The 20566-nt window shown below is 46.6% G+C and overlaps 1 protein-coding gene across 2 annotated transcripts in view; it reads left to right on the top strand.

The window, feature by feature from the left end:
• The first annotated feature begins 227 nt into the window (after window positions 1-227).
• The window catches only part of Grb10 (growth factor receptor bound protein 10), a 120700-nt gene continuing 100361 nt past the window's right edge, over window positions 228-20566 (top strand). The window contains exon 1 of one of the 2 annotated variants that reach the window (XM_050141116.1): window positions 228-430. The gene's annotated coding sequence lies outside the window, so the exon portion shown is untranslated. The remainder of the gene's footprint in view (window positions 431-20566) is intronic. The other variant, XM_050141115.1, reaches the window with a different exon arrangement.

The following is a 20566-nucleotide window of genomic DNA, read 5'->3' as shown; positions in this document are numbered from 1 at the left end:
CACGCCAGCCCCGGGGCCGCTGGGCCCGCGCCCCCCGCGCCACGCCCTGCGCCCAGGCCGCGGCTCCTCCCGCGCTGGCGGCCGCCGAGCGGTCCGGGCGGCGGCGGGAGGAGGAGCAGGAAAAGCGGCCGGGGGAGGAGGCGGAGGCGGAGGCGGCGGCGGAGGCGGGGAGGGCGGGCGGGGCCCCGAGAGTTTAAAGCCCATCGAGGGGGTGGGGAGGCCGGGAGGCGGCAGGAAGGGAAGGGCGCTGCGGCTAGTGGCGGGCGGGATTCGCGTTCCGAGACCCACGGGAGCACGAACTTTCCGCGCACCCTCACGCGCACAGCGACCGGGACCGTCCAGTGTCCGTCTTTGCCTTCGGGTACCCCGTAGAGGAGCGTGCGGAGTGTGGCCGGCGGCCACGCGGAGGCGGCGAGGAGCAGCGCGGCAGGTAGGAGTTGGGCGGGGAGCGGCGGCAAGTTACTTTGTGGTCCGCGCCTCGCGGGGCCCGGCGGCCGGGCGGGTCCCCGCGCCGTCATTGTCTGCGCTCTGGCCGCCCGCGGCTCGGGACGCGGGGCCCCGCGAGGCGCGGCGGGCGGAAGGGCGTCGCCTCGGGGCTGGGGGCTGCGGCGCCCCAGGCCCGCGCGGCGGGCGGCGTGGGATGGCGGGACGGGACGGGACGGCGGGGTGCATGGTCCGGGCGCCCCCGCGGGGCGCTCCCCTGCGCTCCAGACCCTGGGGGGAGGTGCGGGGCCCGGGCAGCGCATTCTTGAACCATCTTGTCAGACGGCGGCGGCTCGGGGGCTGGGGCGGGGGCTGCGGTCAAGGCCGCGCTTCGGGGGCCGCCCGCTCCCGGGGGCCACCGCCCTGGAGGGTGGGCGCCCAGGCGCCGCTGGAGCGGCGGGTGCTCCTGCTGCGCCCCGGGCCTCGCCGTGCGCGCCTGGCGGGCCGGGCAGCGGTGCCAGACACTCCCGAGTCCCGAGCAAGCGCGGCCCAGCCGCGGACCGACGATCTTGCCCTCCCCCCCACCCCCCACCCCTTTCTTTCTTTGGTTCTCGTAGTGGCCCCGCTACCCGTCGCTGGGGCCTAACACCAAGTTTTGAGGGCTCGCGAACTAGCAGCCCGCCAGCGGTGGAAACGTGATAAGAGCGGTACCGTTTGCAGAAGGAAATTTCTGATGCAACTCTCCGCCTTTGCTGATTGCCTCTCCAAACGCCTGCCTGGCGAGGGCCTGCAGCATGTGCGTTATGGAAATTAGGGTATTCTTTACTTTTTAAAATTGTATTTGCCTTTTCTTGGCATTGGAAGAAACCCCGCGAACTTCTTTTCGTTTGCTTTGACCGAAACTGGGTAAAGTAGGGGAGCCACAGGTGATTTTTACAAGGCCCTGGTTCTTTAGGATGTTTTTGAAAAACTCTTTTCTTGTAACTCTTTCATTTAAGAGATGCAAAGAAAAAGTCCCAAACAAGTAGCATTCGTGAGTAAATATGTGTTATTGCACAACTTTCTCTTTGCGGCTGTTTAAAAGGCCAGGCCCAGAAGACTTTGTTTCAGAAAATGCTGATTCAGCCATTTGGAGCCCCTGTGTTTCAGAAATGGTGCTCAATTTAACGTTTCGCTCTGCTTTACCAGAACTCCAGTCGTTAGCTCCCCAGTGGCACACGCTGGGGCTTACACTTTAGTGAGGTTCGTATTTTACAGAAGTGGACCTCAAGTTCTGGATTTCTGAAGCAGAGGGAAATGTGTAAGGCGATGGATGGAGAATCCTGAGAGTTTTTTCTTTCTTTTTTTTTTCTTTTTTCTTTTTCTTTTTCTAAACCAAGAGCACCGCGATCAAATGTGCTCACAGGAATGATTCTCGCCTACCAAATTTTTGTGTTAAAAATCAAAACTTTAGGATGACTGGAACATAACTTTTTTTTGAGTTTTACTGGGAACATTTAAAGGAGGGCTGCACGGGCCAGTCCGCACATTACAGGGAGGGAATTTGAGGACAGACAGAGTTCCAGCCCAGCAGGCATTGCAGTAACTGAGACGCAGAGCCGCTGATACTTAGGTAGCATTTCGCAGTTTACAGGGCACTTTGAAAAGCCCTCTTGCTTTTTAGCCACTTGGTCGGGTAAGCCCCCGCGGTCCCCATTTTACAGGTCTGGAAACCAAGGCTCAGGAGGTTAACTGGTGTGCCTGAGGCCATACCAGCTAACAAAGGACAAAGCTCTTGGAGACCTCCTGAGCTTTTCCCGTCTGCAAAAGCATGTCCACTTCTGGAAGAGGGACACCCTGCCCGACACACAGCACAGCAAATGGAGGCCGGGGCCTAGTTTCTTAGTCCAGTTGCTTCCAGCCTTCCAAGATTAATGCCACGTAGGCCAAGCAATTATCACTGTTTATTTTTTTTTACACTTGCACGCTCATTTATTTTGAGAAGAAACTTCAATGTTCATGAAATCATGAGTTTGATATGGTAACTGTGTTCATTATAATTAAAAAAAATTAAAAAAAAACTGTGTACCACTCAACTCACTTCTTGCACATTACTTGTGGCCTGTATTGCTTTTGAGGTTGGGTTGGGTTGGTCAAAGTGGATTTTGTTGGTGGACCAGGAAACCAGAAAGCAGGGTCGATTTTTGGTGGCTAATTGTCCAGGACTTTGTATGGTGGTTACTGCTATGGTTGGAAGCCAGAGCAGCTGTCCCTGACCAGTCAACCTCCACTGGGCAGCAAGAACAAAGTCAGAACCAAAGATCCAGCTCAAAACTTAGGACGTTGCTGAACCCGCTGGGCCAGCTTTGCAGAGTTTAGAAGCCAAACTTTGGTTGAACCAAGGCATCCATGTGCCTTTAGCTCATTTTAGAGCTGTACAAATTCTTGGTTAGCTTATCTTTAAAAAAAAACTAATATTTTATAATTTAGAGAATTAAAATTTAGAGAATTGCTTAAAATTTTGTTCAGTGTGTGAGAAAGCACAGGATAGCCAGGTGTATTTGCAACTATGTGAGTGCAGGGTGAGATTGGCCGACTATAAGGACTTAGCCCTAACTGCCGGAGATTTTAGCCCTGGCACCTTCATGGGAGGGAAGCCTGTATATAATCCAGTGTCTGTTTCTCAGTCCGTTAAAACAACATGGAGGGCAGGCGAAGCAGCTCAGTGGAGAGCCATGATGAGGCCTTGGCTTTAACTCCAGCGCCAAATCCTCCTCCCTGCAGAAATTCCCCTCACAAAAACCTACAGCAGTAATGGAGATGTTTGGGAGGAAAAAATATGACTTGCTTTTCATTTAGGTAGTTGGTCACATGTTCAAATTTAAATAAATCTTTTCTGTTAGTGAAGCTGTTCTTGATTTTGGGGGGGGGGTTCTTTTTTTCTTTTCTTTTCTTTTTTTTTGAGGGGTGGTGGTTTTTACCCATCGTTTTATTTTTCATTTGCCTGTAGAAGTTTATTTTTCTCTCCTTTTTTCGGCTTTTGGGCTTCGAAGTTCCGTCGAAGTCACAGACGTTACAGTGTTCAGAAACTGAACTCCGCTTCAACAAAGACATCTGTTGTGCCTTGAGTTTCATCCGAAAGCCGTAGAAATTCTTAATTTTTTAAAAACTTCGTTATATAAAACCCTAGAGCCCAGATTTTAGATCTCGTTTTTTAATGCAGGATTTAAAGCTAGGTGTCTCCCTGTAAGCACTGTTTTGGCTGCATCCCACAAAGTGTGCTATTGCAGCCATTATTTTCTTGTAAAATCAGGTTTAGAAATATGGGAGATTATGGGGGGGGGAATGAGGCAGCCAGATTACCTGGTAGAGCTTGGCAAATAGGTGCTCTGGGATTTGGGGTGTATTCTTCAGGGTTTGCACACTAATGAAAAGGCAGATGGATAGCTCATTTATAAAAATGAAATGTAAATGGCATGATTGTCCTTTGAGATATCAACCACAGAAATTTTTTTCTAGAGTTCTCAAAAAGCATCTCAGAGGTAGAAATGGGTGCCCCTGTTTTCTCCTTTGGAGGTGTACAATTAGGAGGTTTCCTTTTCGCTCCCTGTGTTAGAATATTCTTTATTTTTAGCCATTTACTTCTCATTAGATTTTGGAAAGACTTTTCCTTGATTGTTAAGATCCTAAATTAGAGGTGCTGGTTATTTGATCTGAGCCCAGCAAAACAGGACTTCTTCTTGCCCACACCGACTGGGGCAATAGAAGTTCATGCTTAGAGGGATTGCCTTTCTCGCCGTAGCACTTCTTTATGATTTGCCTGACCGGCAATTCCTTTGTGTCTCTTGGTTCCACAACTTGCTACCTTGTGAGTCTGAACAAGTTAACAGTCATTTGCAGAGTGGAACTTTGTGGAAAAGCTCAAACTCACAAGGTACACGCTCAGATGGCTGAAAGTTGGTGTATAAAGGAGTCTCAGGTTTGCAGGCACAGGAAGCCTGCGACATTTGTCTTCAAAGTCTAAAGATTTGCGTCTGGACTCCACAGAGGCTTTTTATCCCAGCCGGGACTGAAATGAGCACGTACACTTATCCTGGACATGCTGACCACGTCCCCTGGGGAGTGGCTGCAGCCCCATTCCAGGGCTGTGCTGGTGGGCAGCCCCACCCCTCACTGACTTCCTTGCAGGGTTTTGAGCCAAGTAATTAGGCCTGGGTAACTGCCATTAACAAGAGGCTCCTAAAGCACATGGCACAGAAAGAGCTCTGTTGGTCCTTATCACCCTGCCGTCCTTGTCACCACAGCTAATGCTCAGTTGGAGGCCTGGGATTCTCGCTTGCTCTTCCAGAGCAGGTAGAGCTGAAAGTAAATGGCTCTTTGGCTGGTCCAGTGTGATCAGGTATGCTCTCTTCTTCCTCTCGGCTGGCCCTGCCTAAGCCTCTGACAATAGGAAAACCATGCTGGATACCTGCAGGCCTTTCCTCTCTTCCCCTCTTGCCCCTTGGGAGCCCACAAGGGACATGAAACAGGAAGGCTGAGAGGCGACTTGTCACAAACTGCCTTCACTTTTGTGATTTGTAGGGACTTTTGACTTTTTTATCTTTTCTCTCCAAGTGCTGGGGATCAAACTCAGGGCCTTGTACATGTTAAACATGTGCTCTATCATGGAGCGAGAGCCCTAGAACTTACTTTAATATTTCCAAAGTACCATCCCTGGGAGTTCATGAGCAAGTTTCCAACCAAGGTGCTCCTCAGTATAAAAGTTGTCTTTTTTATATAATACTGGAGGACCATCCATAATCTAAAAATCAGAAATCACAAATCTGAAAGTTTTTGGGCGACAACTTAATACTGTAACAAATGAACATTCATTTCTACCCTGTGAAATTTATTTTAGGCGTGGCATTATTAAAAGTGCTGTTTAAAATTATCTTCAGGCCATGTGCATGCAGTATATAATAAAAAATTCATTTCACGTGTAGACTTGTGTCTCATCCCTAAGATATCTCATGGCTCATCTGTGTATAAATATTCTAAAATCCAAAGCCAAATCAACAAATAAATAATCCCTTGCGTACCAAATTTAAAAGCTGTAACAATACTTTTAGGATTCTCTGCTCCAGGAAACTTAGAATAACCAAAAGCTACCATGAGTGGAGCAACTGTTAAATTTAGATGTTTGCACAGTAGCCTCATGACTGAGGACAATGCCCAGCCCTGAATCTGGGGCCTGCTTAGAAGTACTGCTACCAAGGAGGTCTTTGTGTTGGGGTGTTGGGTGGGAGGTGGAGCCAGGTGAATGTGGAGCCTCGAGTGTCTCTGTGGGCTGGCTTCACCCAAAGCCTGTAGTGCCCATCTTTCCACTTTGGCGCCTCAGGGGCCAGCATAAGCTGTGGTGTGCTTTTCCCTGAGAGCCTGCAGGTTGCCAGTTCTAGGAGCTGCTTGCTCTCTTTCAATAGAAATCGTGTGGCCCTTACAGAAATCATTCTAGGGTGTTCCTGGAGAGATGGGAACACTCTGCCCTGTGCTGTGTGCACCCCCTTATTGTGGTGGTTGAGCACAGGAGGAGGGAGGAGGGAGGAGGTGATAAAAGCAGTGCCTCTCTCCCTTGCTGGATCAGCCCAAGATAGCAGGTTGTGCCTGACTCTTTTCTAGCCTGCAGGGCTGCAAGTGGACTCAGGCTGGGGCTCTGTCACCTGGCGCCCTGGATTACTGTGTGGAGGGACACAGGCTCCATTCCTCCCTTATCAGATCAGTGAGGTTTTTTTTTTTCTTTATCAGAATGATAGATAAGCTACTAGTTGTTTAAGCAAAGAGTTAAAGTATTATTCAAAGCTAGACTTAGCTGCAGCCCCCATGCTTCCCTTCACAAACAGGCTAAATAGTACAAAGAAATCCCTTGTCACCTTTCCCCAGCCCCCTGCAGCTCAAGTTTGCAGTTTCCTTTGCTGTAGAAGGTGAGGATTTTGCCTTGCTCTGTCCTGAGTACCTGGTTCCCTCACTGTTTCTTTTGGCCAGATGAAGAGTAGGCCGAGTGGGGACAATCCCTCAAGTGCCACTCACATGTCTGCCAATGTAGTCTACAGTGGAAACTTTGTTCTAAACTCATAGGACATTTTACTTTGTTGCTGCAGTTCATTTTTGCCTAGGTGTTTTTTATGTCATTATCACCTCCACTTTTCCCAGACATCACACATGGCAGGTTTCAGCTGCAATTGGTGAGCGCTCTCTCCTTTTTTTTTTTTTTTTTTTTTTTTTTTTTTTTTTTTTTTTTTTTTTTTTTTTTTTTTTGCAAGCAGTCTCATAGATACCTATGCCCATGCCTACTGTCACTGAAGGCTCCCTGCACATTGCACACACAGCCAATCCTGTGTCTTCCTCCTAAATCATTCTTAACATGGCTTTTGCTTTTCTTATGGATCTGGCACCTTTTTTTTTTAATTTCTTGGTTTATTAAATCTAGTGGAAGGCACTCCACATCAGTGATTCTCAAACAGGATACATTGGATGTGTGAAATGTCCTTATTCTAGCCCTGTTTGTTGAATGAATTTCTCAATGTCAGGTAGTTTTCCCTCCAAGAGTTGAACCCAGCTACTGTTTTAGGACAGCCAGAAGCTGAGAATGAAGCTCATTTGATTCTTTTTTTGTTTTTAATGAAAGAATACCAAAGTGTTTGTTTTGGGGGATGATGGTGATTTGGCTAAGTTCTTGTTGTGTCTGGTAACTTTAAGGGATTCTCTTTGAATTTGCTGGGTTTCTTTGGAGATGTAACCTGGTGAAATCTGCATACATCAAACAGGGTAAGTTAAGGACTCTTTCAAGCTGGAAGCAACTTTTTTTTTCAAGTCTTGGACAGTTGTATCAATTGCCTTTATTTTCCAAGAGTGGTATTTATTTGGTTTTCTTAGCCTTCTGGACTTGATCTCTAGTGACTGAACCCAAGGTTTCGTTCATGAAAGGTAAGTACTCTTTTATTAATTCCTTATCTGTTGTGTGACTTTAGGTTTAGGATGATCTACTTAATTTTAGCTTTAACTTTTCTATTAGCTTTTGTTTGTATTTTCATTTTTAACTTTGATGGACCTCTTAATTTTTTCTTTTATTTGTTGTATTGGGAATCGAATTAAGGACTTAAATATGCTGGACAATAGCTATATCCCCAGCCCTCTCTGGATTGTGTTTTTGCAGTAGGTTTTAGTTTCAGGTGTACTTGAAGGCAGGGAATATGGCTTTTCTATATGATCTACCATGCTGGCCCCTCTCCCCAGCATCTGCCATGGTACTGCATCCCACAGCAGAGTAATAGATTTGTTTTAGGTGGCTCACCTGTGTTGATACCTTGGTACCCAGAGCTAGCAAATGTTCTTTTAAAATGGCATAGTTTTCTAGTGCCATTGTGTAATATCTTGTTATCTCATTTAGAAATAAAACTTCTTTTCTGCGTAGTTTCTTCTAATTTAAATCTTTATATTGTTTTATTTGACATTGTATCTGACTTTTCATGCGAAGTAGTGTGAGCCTGGAGAGATGGGTAAGAAGCAGGGGCCCTAATGAGCCACTGTGAACCTGAGTGGAGCTGAGAGCAGCAATGGTATGGTGCAGACTTGGACTGACAATCTGGGAAAGCTGGGGTGCAAGGTTGTCTCTCTCATTGGTACCTCTTGCTGTTGGCCGACTATTGCTCCATCGACGCCTCTAGGGACTGAGTGGACAGGGCAGTGGCTCTCACGCACGCTGCAGTGTACCAAGGTAGCGGAGGAAGAAGTTCTGGAGCAGTGATGGTTAGGTACAATGGTGGGCAGGTCCCAGGGAGGCTGAGGCCCATAGCTCACTCCTGGAACGCTGGAGTGATTTCTGTTCCTGCCATAGGATTCCCTTTCCCATTTTAGAGGCATTGTATGGACCTCTGAGGCCCTCTCTGTTCTTCCCCCTTGAGAAGCATGTGGCTGTGAAGCCTGTGGAGCCCAGTATGAATGGTGGCTTTAGTTGAGCCCAGTATGTGAGGCACCCCTAAGGCCCATGTCTTCGGAATTCTCCATAGCTCTCTAGGGAATGGTTCTTGGGATCTTTCACTGGGCTCATTCATTGTTCTCATCTAGGAGCAAAGGATGTTTAAGTCTGCTAACCCCTTCCAATGATTTGCCCCCCTGCTTCTGGTAATCTATTGAGGAGGGAGCTGAGAGGTCTCACTTCCTTAAGTTGGCCAGTACTTCTTGCTTTGGAATCTGCCCTTCTGTCTGCAGAAGTAATGGTGCTAACTTCTGAGGTTTTTTTTTTTTTTACTTTCGCTGAGTATGTCACATTTCATCTCTTTTCCAGTTAGATTTCTGCTCTTAGGCATTTGATAAGTCAGTTCCCTCTTATCTACTAACTTTGATATCATAGCTGAGCATAATCAGGTTTCCAGTAGGTTAGAAGGCACAGGCCTGACTTCTCTGGATTCCCCCTCACTTATCATTGGGCCATTTCCCCTTTGCTTTTTTTTTTTTTCCTTGATGGAGAAGAGTAAGACTCATTCTTTGTTCTTTGTGACCTGCTCTTCTAGGCCAGGAGGCTTCAAGGTAGGTGTCATGGTTCAAGCAATGGAATATCTCCCGACCCCCGCCTGGCTTTGGCAAGCCACCTATGTGAGTTGACTGTCCAGACTGAACATAATCCTGAAATCCAGATTTTCCCTCTCTCTAGGCATGAGCTGAAGTGTGTTTTCTGATCTCTACAATCACAAGGTTGACTACTGTCATCTTGTGCCTAAATGGTGTTTGCTTTGCTCAGCACCTCCACTAAAGAAGTACCTAGTCAAAATTAAATTTTCAGGCCATAGCCAATATGAAATAGCACACTTTCTAGAGCTGGCCAGACTGAAGGGCTTGTTGTCTTTGATTTGGGTTTAGCACTGCTGGTGGCCACTCTTAGAACTGCCTCAAACCTGCTTTTGTTTGATTGACTTTACAGTAAAAGAATTCTATAGCACGACTACCTTGAAGTCTGTGCTCCCTAGAGAGCATCCGTCATCCCCGTCGTGGTCGTTCCCCCCCCCCCCCCCCCCCCCCCCCCCCCCCCCCCCCCGCTCTTTCAGTAGTTCCAAGGCTGCTTACCTCGGTGCACCCCTTCTGTCTTGCCTCAGAGAGTGGCTAGATGGGGTTCTCAAAGATTCCTGCTCCCTTTGCAGATGTATACCATTTAGGATACCTCAGTTTTGAAATCTGTTGAATGCAACTGTTTTTATTGGCATCTACAATTTCTGTCTGTTCTCTGTTAGAGGGGAGTGTAAAATCTGCTTCCTAGGTCTGTTACCGTGATAAGATTCACAATCTCTCCCAACCTTCTCTTTTGCTTTCTTACTGTGAATCTGTGTGTGTGTATGTATGTGTGTGTTGTGTTGTGTATTTGTTGCTCTATATTTGTGGGTTCTGTGTCCACAAATTGAGTTAAGACTGAGTCAAAAATATTCGGAAAAATTGCTAGTCTGTTGAACATGCTCAGACTTTTTTCATGGCATTATGTTTAAATATACTATATACTATATATTTAATATACTATAGCTACTATTTATAGGTATTTATATTGTGTCAATATAAATCTAGCGATGATTTAGAGTACATGGGGGAAGATGTTCATAGGCTATATCTAAAAAATTATTTTATAGAGGGGACTGAGCATCTGTGGATTTTGATACCTGTAGGGTTCTAGAACCAGCCTCCTGAGGCTGTGTGTACATGTGTGTGTTTGTATGATGCATGCGTGTGTGTAAAACCATAAGTATTTCCTAAGCTTACTGTTGCTTCCTTTGTTGCAGCTGTGTGTGTGTGTGTGTGTGTGTGTGTGTGTGTGTGTGTGAGAGAGAGAGAGAGAGAGAGAGAGAGAGAGAGAGAGAGAGATTAGTACATAGCAGATGCTTGCTACAGAATATTTTCTTTGCTAACTCTTTATACACACTTTCTCATGGAGCTATAATAATGGTGTGTTTGTTGTTTCCAGAAGGAGCCTCTCCCTTTCTGGTATTCTTGCTTTGACATTTTGAGGAAGGATTTGAGATAAAAATGATTCTGTATATTGAGGTTGACTGGCTATAGTCAATCAGAATTCCCCTCCTTTGCAGGTCAGGAAAATGGTGTTGCTGGTGGCTTTGCTGACCTCTGGTGGGCTCACCATCATTTCTGAGCTCTGTATGTAGTTTAACCGGTGGACATGGTGATCTTTTGGCGTCCTGAGATCTGTGGGCGGCGTTCCTGTTCTTGCCCATCACAGCGGAGAGGAGATGTGGGGGAGGGGAGGATGAGAAGCTGGGAGCAAGAGGTTCTTCAGGGTTGCCATGAGAACCAGGGATCCGGGGATTGGGCAGCAGAGGGCCCCCGCTGGGCCTCGGGGCGTGGCTGAGTCACATGGGTTTGGTCCTGGGGTTCCCGTAGTGCGCAAGGACCAGCCGCGTCCCTCATCCTCCCGGTCGTCAGGGGTGCTCAGTCAGTCCCCTGGAAGCTGAGGAGAGCGGTAGAGGACCAGGGACCGGCGCGCTGAACAAGCCTCCCAGCACCTGTGCAAAGATGGGGGTGGGTCCCGGGCGGGCATGTTCGGGGGCGGGGAGGTACGGTACCCTTGCTGGGTTGGCCTCCTGGGAGGCTACGTTGCTTGGCTTAGCGTGTTGGCCCGTGTCGGTGCGTGTCTGTGTGTGTCTGTGCATGTGGGCGCGTGTCAGCCGTGTTGGCGCGTGCCGGCTCTTGTCGGCGCGTGCCGGTTTGTGTCGGCGCGTGCCGGCGCGTGTTGGCGCGTGCCGGTTTGTGTTGGCGCGTGCCGGCTTGTGTCGGCGCGTGCCGGCGCACTGCCGGCCGCGATCATTCTTATCTGAGCTTGCCGGCCCTTCCTGTTGGTTTACACAGGAGCTTATCGGCTGTGTTGGTTTGTGTTAGCGCCTGTCGGGCTTGTGTTGGCGTGTGTAGCTCGTGTGTCGGCACGCGTGTTGCCGCGTATCGGCGCGGCAAGCGCGTATTGCCGCTTGTCGGCGCGTGCCTGGCCGGCCTCTGCGCTTCTCAGGACCCGGAGTCCTCCTCCTGCGCTAGGCCCTTAGCTGGGGTGGAGCTGTGGCGAACCCGAGCGAGCCGCGCGGCCGAGCGCTGTCCATGCGGAGCGCTGTCCACGCGCTGGGCACTGCCGGGTTCGCGAGCTGTCCGCCAGTCGGTAGCGCGCACGCAGCGACCCCGTGTGGCGAAGGCTGTGCTAGCCGGCCGGCTCTCCAGGTACGCAGGTGGGCTCCGTCATCCGCAACGTTCCGGGGTCTGGGGGTACAAGGAGACATGCTGAAGTAACGGTGGTCGTTTGGAAAGGGTTCGCCTCCCGAGATCTGCAAAGGTCCGAGTGGTGAGCAGCTCGGGCGAGCTTGCGAGCACGAATGACCGCGGGCTCGGCGCGCTGTTGCGCTGCTAGCTGCTGGCTTGCTTGCCGGCTCGCTTACCGGCTCGCCTACGGTCCGGGATCGCGCGAGCTTGGGTGGACCATAGCTGTAGGATAGTCTTACGTAACCATTTTTAATCTCGATTTTTTAAAGTATTATGTAACAAGTAGTAACTGTACCCACGTAAACCTGTGACTGGAATGTGGAGACGTAGCAGCTGCTCGCAGCCAAGTGGTGGGCAGTGGTTGTACGAACCAGCTTGGTCTGTGAGCAGACACGAACATCTGGGGTAACTGGACCTTTTTTCTCTGTTAAAAATAGGATCTAAGATCAGACTGGTCCTCTTTTAAACCACGGTGGAGAGTAGTCTAGTATAGTATATTATAGGAGCTTAGGATAAATACACATTCTCACCGTGTATCTTTATCTGTAAAACCTCTTGTTTCACTGAAAGAAAATAGCAATTAGTTAAAATTGAGTGATAGAGATTTTGTCGTCGGTTTTATGTTTTTAATTGAATTCAGCAAATTGTCCACATGACCGTAGCAGCTCTTGGTTACTCCTTGACGTAGATCTTCAGACAGTCAGATCACCTGTTTACATTTTGACTGTCCTTCTCATCAGCTGCCATTTTTCTGTTGATGGCGGGAGCCACTGCCAGTGTATTGATAAGAGGACTGGACAGAACATTCACTCAGGCAGCTACTGGCTGGGGACATTGCTGTCTGTATTAGCAAATAGTTTCATTCCTGGACCAGTGGGTAAAAAGTGAGTGTTTTTCATTTTCATTCTGTCTGAATCTGGAACGCAGTGAATGACTGCAGGGATTTTGACCTGTTGGTAGCCAGGGCGCTCGGACTCGGCATTTATTTCTTGCATGTTCCTGTTGTTTTTTTGTTTGTTTGTTTGTTTGTTTTTCTTTCTTTCAGCAGCGTTGGCTGGGATTTATCTGGTTGGTTGATTTTGGTGATGGCCCTATGCCATTCCCTTGTGTCTCTCTGTATTTAGCAAATGGGGTGAGGATGGGGGTGATGGTAGGCTGGGGGGATGGGATTGTTGGGATCTTTCCTTTCCATCAACCCTGAGAAGAAAGGTGGTAAGTGACACTTCCCATTTCGGGTTCCACACAACTATGCGCTTAATTGTGGGGTAGGTGTGGGGTTCCTGTGTGGACTTAGGGCTGAATTCCTGTTGCGCTTCTCGCCCCTCCCTTTATCTGGACTAGAAAACGGAGTGCTAGATCCTGCCTGGCAGTGTTGAGAATTGTGCACTAACGGTTGGGAGAAGGCGGCAGATGGAGTTAATGGCAATTTCACTACCAGTTTGAAGGGGTGGGAGAAGTGCCAGATTGGTAGAATTAAAATGTGAGTTATTTTTGCTTCTAAACCCTCTCTTAAGGATTTCCATCCCCAGCCACCCTTCTCGCATCATGTAATTACCACCCAGAACTGGGCTTCTAAAATTTCAGAGAACAGTGCATCTTTTGAATTTTAGAATTAGGTGACATTTAGGCGACAGTCTGAATTCACTGACTTTCAACCCTTGTGGTCCCACAAAAACCAGACAGTTTCATACTGGTGACTTAGAAAGAATGTCTTAGGAAGCTTTCTTGGACTAGCACAGTCACACACACACTTGAGAGGCTGAGGTCTAATGATGCCCAAGGTGACAGGATAGGGGGAGGCCCAGGGTATGGCATTGGAGCGCATATCTTCAGACACAACTTGGTTCTTGCTGGATCTGAGAACGGAATCCACCATCACTGTGAGACCCACTGGAAATTCTTTCAAAACTGTTTTTAAACTTATGCATTTTATTTATGGGGGTGGGGCACTCGTGCACAGACCATGTGTGGTTGTCACAGGATAATGGTAAGTCCTCTTCTTTTCTGTGTGGGACCTGGGGATTGAACTCGGGTTACTGTGCTTTGAATGCAAGTGCCTTTATTTGATGAATCATCTTGTCAGCCCCCATGATTGGTTCTTAATGAATGTGAAGCTGGAGAAGAGATGCTGTATCTGAGCCTTGTAACCACGTGGGGTTTGGGGTACTAGGGCAAAAGGTTGGCAACCTTCATCTGGTAGAGTTACTGCCTAACTAGAGGGACAACAGCAAAATGAGGGGTGGTGTGGAAGCAGTCGGAGCCCTTTGGACTCTGGGAGGTCTGGGAGAGTGTGTCATAAGAGGCCTTTGTATGAGCCATCTTGTTCTCTATTTCATCATATTTAAAAAAAGGAGTTGGCCTAGGCCCCAGGATTCCAGCTTCAACCAGCGCAGGGCACTGAAAGGCAAATCTGACAGTTGGTGCGGTCACTCATTGCGTCCAAATTTGTTTTGATAGTCTGCATTTGTTTGTAATCCATAGAATGCACGACAGAGGGTCCAGGACATGAGAGTTGGGCTCAATTTTTTAATTTAAATTTTTTTTGAGAATTTCATAAGTATTGTGTTTATCATTCCTTACCCAGACTTAAAAAGTTTTCAACTTTACGGTGTAATCTATGCATTCAGTAGAAAGCCTGCCTTGAATTTTGATTGTTTCCTGGGTTAGTGATGTGCTGTATGTAATATTCTCTCATGCTTCTGGACTGAGGCAGCAAGCATGGCTCCTAGTCAGCCGTGAGAAAATGAAGCTAACATCCTATAGTGTACTGAATTGCAGTGATGCTCTGTAGGTGGGTGTGTTAAATGCTGTTCAAGTACAGTATTTTTAAGCTTTCAGGCTGCTATATGTTAAGAATTGTGTATGCAGATGGCATCAACCCATTGACGCAATGTTTTGCCTTATTCCTGAAGCCATCAGTTCCTGAACCCTTCCTATGGAGGTTTGAATTTTTTTTTTCAATAGCATATTCTCCTTCCTTGTTTCCAATTAAATAGACTTTGTTCCTCTTGAGGCGGGTGGGAGTTAAATAATAAGAAAAGGAGGAGTTCGCATAGGGAAGTGGCTGATTGATATTTGGGGGGGGGGGGATTCCGCCTTCCTGCTTCTTTGAGCTGGGACTTGTTTAGGAATATTCCTAGTCTGTGAAAAGCTGCCTGCGGGCATCAGGAAGTACCAGGGGTGAAGTCAGGATGCTTCAGGCCGAAACCTGATATCAGAGAGGAAAGAAAATCCTGATGTATAAATGGGACTTTAAGTCACCTACACATGATTTCTCTCCATTTTGGTGCTAGGCCAGGAGCTGTTTGTGTTCGCTAGCCATGGCCGTGATGGCTGATAGAAGCTCAAGCAGTGGGTTAGCACGTAGGTGGGGTGAGAACTGCAAGGAGTGCCTTAATGGCTTTTGACAGGACCCTCTCCTGTCACATTCAACAGATGCTTGAGGAATCAGTCTGTACTCCCCAATCTAGGTTGAAACTAATGGCTATAATTTGGCTCCTGTGTTTGAGCACATGGTCCCACACTGATGCCATTGCACGGGGAGATTGTGGGACCTTCAGGAAACAGAAGAAGTAGGTTATGGCTTAGTGTGTAGACCTGGTTCCCAATGCAGTTTTTTCTACTTCTTGCTGTAATGTAACCAGCTGCCTCGCACTCTTGCAGCACGGCGCTGCTCTTCCGCTGTGCCTTCCCTGCAGTGATGGACGGTACCCTCTCAAGCCATAAGCCAAGAATAAACCCTTCCTCTCGGGAGTTGCTATGGCCGACATTTTGTCACAGTGGCTATCACAAATGTAAGAGAAAAGAAAGTGATGGGATCATGAAGTCAAAGTGAATCAGTAAGAAAAGAGTCCAGGGACAGTCAGGGTGACTCACCAGGAAAGCAGAGCAGCCCAGGAGTCCCTCTCATCCATAGGAGTGTACCCCAGAGTCCCCAGAGGAAGCAAGTTAGTCACTTTCTATCACACTTTGCAAATACTTGGGGGAAATCAGTGAAAAAAAAAAAAGCCTCATTTTAGCTCATGGATTCAGAGGTTTCCTTCCATAGTTGCTTGTCTCCATTGTTTTGGGCCTGTGCCAACATGGTACACCATGGTGAGGGGAATGTGTCCCAGAGTAAAGTGTTCACCCTGTGAACATTTCAGAGCCCCTTCAAAGGCTAAACTCCCTATACCCCCCCCCCACATCTTAAAGGATGCAGCCATCTTCTGTAGCTCCAAGGTAAAGATCAACTCTTTTAACATGTGTTTTTTTTTTTTTAAAGACATTTAGAACTAAACTATGGCAGCACTATTCATATCTATGGTAGAATTTTATTTGTAAATTAGGCACAGTTTACTTATTTCTAGAATTTTACATTTAATGTCAGATCTTGGTTGACCACAAGTAGCTGAAACCACAGAAATTAAAGCTATGAGAAAGGAGGGAGGCTCACTATTAATATTTATTTATTGTCTTGAAGGGAGCTCGCAGGTTTCAGTTCTGACGAGTTAAATGTTAATGCTGTTAACTGTTAATATTTAACACTGTTTCGCTGTTTGAGAGTCGTACTCCTTAAGGTTGGCATGCATAAGTCTCTCAGAGCCCTGCTAAAATCTGCAGTAGGTGTGGCGTGGGGCCCAGCTCTGATTTTCTGACCGGCGTTGCTTGACATCTATGCATTTGCAAAGTGATCAACCAGGCTTTGTGCAGTAAGGCCTTAGTGTGGTTCCTCCCGTGTTTTTTTTTCTCTAGAAATTTTCTGTTAAGGGTACTTCAGTCGTTAAGAACTATCATTAATAGTGCTGTTAACCTTGGAATATTTGCCAAAATTTTGCTGTGACTAGTCCGATATTGTCATAAGTAACACTCTTACATGTGCTCAATTATAAATCAGTTTTTCAGTTATTAATATTTGGAGTGTCCTGCTGGACATTTGCATTCCTGTAGGTTTTGTGAAGTAGCTCTTCCTTCATTTGGAACAGTGCAATTCTTGGAATCTTTTGAATCTTGAATGGCTTAGGAAACTAGTTGCCTTTCTCTGTCTTCCTTGCCATGCCTGGGAGGATTGAACGCAGGTCTTGGGCGCATTACCCAAGCACTCTACCGCTGAGTAGCTCGCTTTACACTTGTATGCATAACACCTTGCTTCTCCAGGGGCCCATGCCTTCACCTCTTAGAAACAGGTAAGGACCAGAAAGGGCCTTTCATGGTGTCAACCACGACAAAGATGTCCTAGTGAAGCTGCAGACTGCGCTCTTTCCCTGTCTTCTGTCATGAGGTTTGCTGTGTCCTGAAAGGTAGGTAGGTCTAAATTGTCTCATTGTTAACCATCTTAGGGAAAATGACATAAAATTAGCTTTCATCTTACTTGTGCATGTGACCCTACATTCTGTATTTATTGATCCACTCCACCCCTTTTTAGTGCTACCTTTAAAAAATTCTCACACCAAAATACTTCCCTGGATAATAAAAGCCCTACTGAATTCTTGTATTCATGCCTATTCAAGTTGCTCAATGGATGTAATAATAGAGCCTATTGGACTTTGGGCCCCATTCCTTGTCACCTTTTTATCGAGAATCATCCTGGTCATGTTGAGATATTGGGCAACTTAGTGCTTTCCTGAAGGTTCATGGCCTAGGAAGCTTAGAAACAGTGGGCTAATACAAGTTCTTTGTGGCTTGTGCTTTCCAGAAAACTCACTGTGCTACAAAGTACTGTGATACTCTGAGGGGAGGAGCCGATTATGCTGGCTTGAAGTTGTGGGACATAGAACTCCCTGGTTTTTCTATTACTTCATGACAGTAGCCTTTTGTAGTGTTCTCTTCCCTTTATTTTTACATAGTCACACTTACTGAGGTATAATTTACACACCATGAAATTTACCCATTCAAAGTATTCAACTTAATTGCAATTAGTATTTTTGTAGATAAGTGCACCACAGTGGTCCAAATGTACGCCCCAAAATTCTTGGGTTGCAACTTAATCGCAGCTCTTGGGAGATAGGGAACATCATGAGGTCAGAGACCTTCTGAATGGGATTTGGACTTCAATAAGAAGGACTGAGTGAGTAGATCTGCTCTCAACTGCTCTTAGTGCATGTAGAGATGTTTGTCCCTATGGATGGCAGAGCAGTCGGCTGCCATCTTGGAAGCCAGGAGCAATGAAGACAGCAGAACTACTATTGCCTTGATGTTATATTTTTTCCAACCACTAGACCGTGACATTTCTATCCAGATTGGGAAGTGTTTGACCATTTAGTAGCTTTGTGATTAGCATTTAGGAATTGCCAGACTTTCCTCAGTGGCCATTCCATTTTACATTGTTACCAGCAATGTATTAGAGTCTCTCCCTTTCCAATTCCACCATGCTGATACTAAGCTCATCTTAGTATATGAAGTGGTGTCTTACTGATGTTTAGAGTTGTTGTTGAATTTCAGGGTCTCACAGACACTGAAGATCAGTCACCATAGATGTATTTTTCTTTCTTATGAGTTTTATCTGGATAAATGTCCTATAATGAACATTGTTTTTCCTTTATTTGTTGTTGTAGTTTTTTGTGGGGTGAACTTAGAGCCTCATGCATGCCAGGCAGGTACTCTACCACTGAACTATATTCCCAAGCCCCTCTTTTGTGATGAAGTTAAATTTGTCTCAGTCTTTTACTGGTTCTGCTTCTGGAATCATATCTGAGTGGACCATTATCAAATCTCATCACGAAGATTTATTTTTACCTGTATTTTTGTCTCTGAGTTGAACTTCACTTCTGTCTTTACAGTTAGGTGCCTTTGTTGTTTCTGTCGCTACTTTTTCTCTTGCTTGTCCTGACTAGGACTTCGGAACTAAACTGTGCTACATAAAAGGGGAGGACGTGTCTTGTTCTCTGTCTCAGTGGACATGCTTTCACTCTTCACTATTGAGTGTGGCATCATTGTGGGCTTTTCACAATACTCGCTCAATATTGGGTAGAAGCTCTTCAGTCCCCCACCCCGATAGTTGTCAAGGAATAATCCATAGGGGTTGATAGTCCCGTGGGTCCCTATAAATTGTTTCGTTGGGTGTTTGTCACTTTAGAACACGTGTGCCATGATTCACAACATTCCTTACTCTAATCTTTTTTCCATTTCTGAGGCCGTGGAGATAACGATAGCGGCAAGTAAGATTGTCTGAACATGCACACCGCCATCAAGTCTCTTAACCATTCTTCATTTACCATCAGATCCATAGGGCGTTAAAATTAGGTTGAGTTGGTAACCCTCTCTCAGGGCCAACTCTGGCCTTTCAGGGGAGAACATTCTATACTGTACTATACCAAATCCTCAGGAAAAGTAAGAGGTGTGATGAGGCCCTTGTCCCATTTGGAAAGTGCCTCGTGTTCCCAGGTCAGAAATAGATCCTTGAAGAGCTATGCTCAGTCCCGGATGTGGTGGCCTGACCACAGGCAGAACGTGGTTGGATGTTCCAACCCATTGGGAGGCCTGGGATGCACAGTTGTTCACTGGAGCCTCACGGTTCATTCCTCCCAGGCAGCAAATTCTGGCCTCTTAACGTCACACATTTGGAACAGATGGACACGGATAGTTTGTGTCAGTATAAGCTGAGCAGTGCTGCTCTCTGTAGCTAGGAAGATCTAATTTGGGATTCCAATGAATGTTTTTGAGCTTAGCCTCTGAGTTCACATAGACAAAGGGAAGATGGATGAGCTCTGGCTACCTCGGGGTTGTTGTCCACCCCTAAGAGGCTGTCAGTTATCTGGGCTGCATTTCACCTAGAGGCAGGGCTAAAATTTTTTTGGAAACTGGAAATACTGGAAGTGTGACATTTTCCTTCTGCTTCTCCCGATGTGTGTGACTTGTCCAGAAGGGTGAGGTCTTGGTTTTCAGGGGAGCTACTTCAGGTCTGGGGGCTATAGAGACAGTGGACATTGTATGTGAAAACATTTTTTTTTAGACGTTTTAGAACCAATGGTCCTTAAAAATGACTAAGGAGCCTGAAGAACTGTGGGTAAATGGATAAATGTGTTGATATTCATCTCCCACTCCTTGTTTTCAGGTAAAGCTTGCTATTTAATTAAGAATGCCCCTGAATCTGTTCTTTCTGTCTCTGTCTCCAGAGTGCTAGTATTACATGCAACACCATACCCAGTGTTTTTGAACAGTGCTGGGTAATAAATTCAGGGTTACCCATGGTAGGTAGACACACTACCAAATGAGCTATATCTGCCAGTACTTGACATTTGAGACATTTGAGACAAGCAAATATATTGTAGTGCTTTCCTCCCTTTAAAACAACATAAGTATAATGTCACTTATGGAAATGGATTATTATTTCTTTTAATCTGAAGAGAGACACTGCTGGCCATTTTTCAAGTCCTTTTAGTGCCTAGTGTAGAAGAAAGAAGCTGGATTGTCAATCACATGCCCTGTGAATCCAGAATATTCAACCTCCACGTAGGCAAAACTGAGAGAGAAGCAGGAAGATTTCATTGTAGTCTCATATATAATTACGCCTCCTGAGTCCTGGAGGATTCTTGTTGCAGTGCATGAGGCCTATCGTGTGTGCTCTAAGGAGTATGGGGTGCTGCAGGAATCTGGAGACCTAGTGGGGTCTTGGCCCCTACAGTACCTTGCCAGAACCTGCCTGTTCATTGAGTCATCTAGGTCTACGGTGTCGACTGCAGCTTTAGCAATATCTGCCTGGTCACTAAGTGTGAAGCGCTGAGTTTCTCAGGGTTCCCGTGTTTCTGTTGTGTCCATGGGTAAAGATAAAGGAGCAACCTGGAAATGTTGATGACCCAAGCCATTTCCCACCTCAAGAGGAACTGGTTGACGTGACCAGTTTTCATCAACCATGTAACAAAAGTGAATGGGACCAGACAGGGTTGTACCTGAGGGGTGCAGAAGTTCTACCTTA

The sequence above is a fragment of the Alexandromys fortis genome, unplaced genomic scaffold, assembly GCF_014885135.2.
Source record: "Alexandromys fortis isolate MF-2015 unplaced genomic scaffold, M_Fortis_MF-2015_v1.1 scaffold_7, whole genome shotgun sequence".
NCBI classification, from domain to species: domain Eukaryota; kingdom Metazoa; phylum Chordata; class Mammalia; order Rodentia; family Cricetidae; genus Alexandromys; species Alexandromys fortis.
This window is presented reverse-complemented; position numbering and strand designations above follow the sequence as displayed.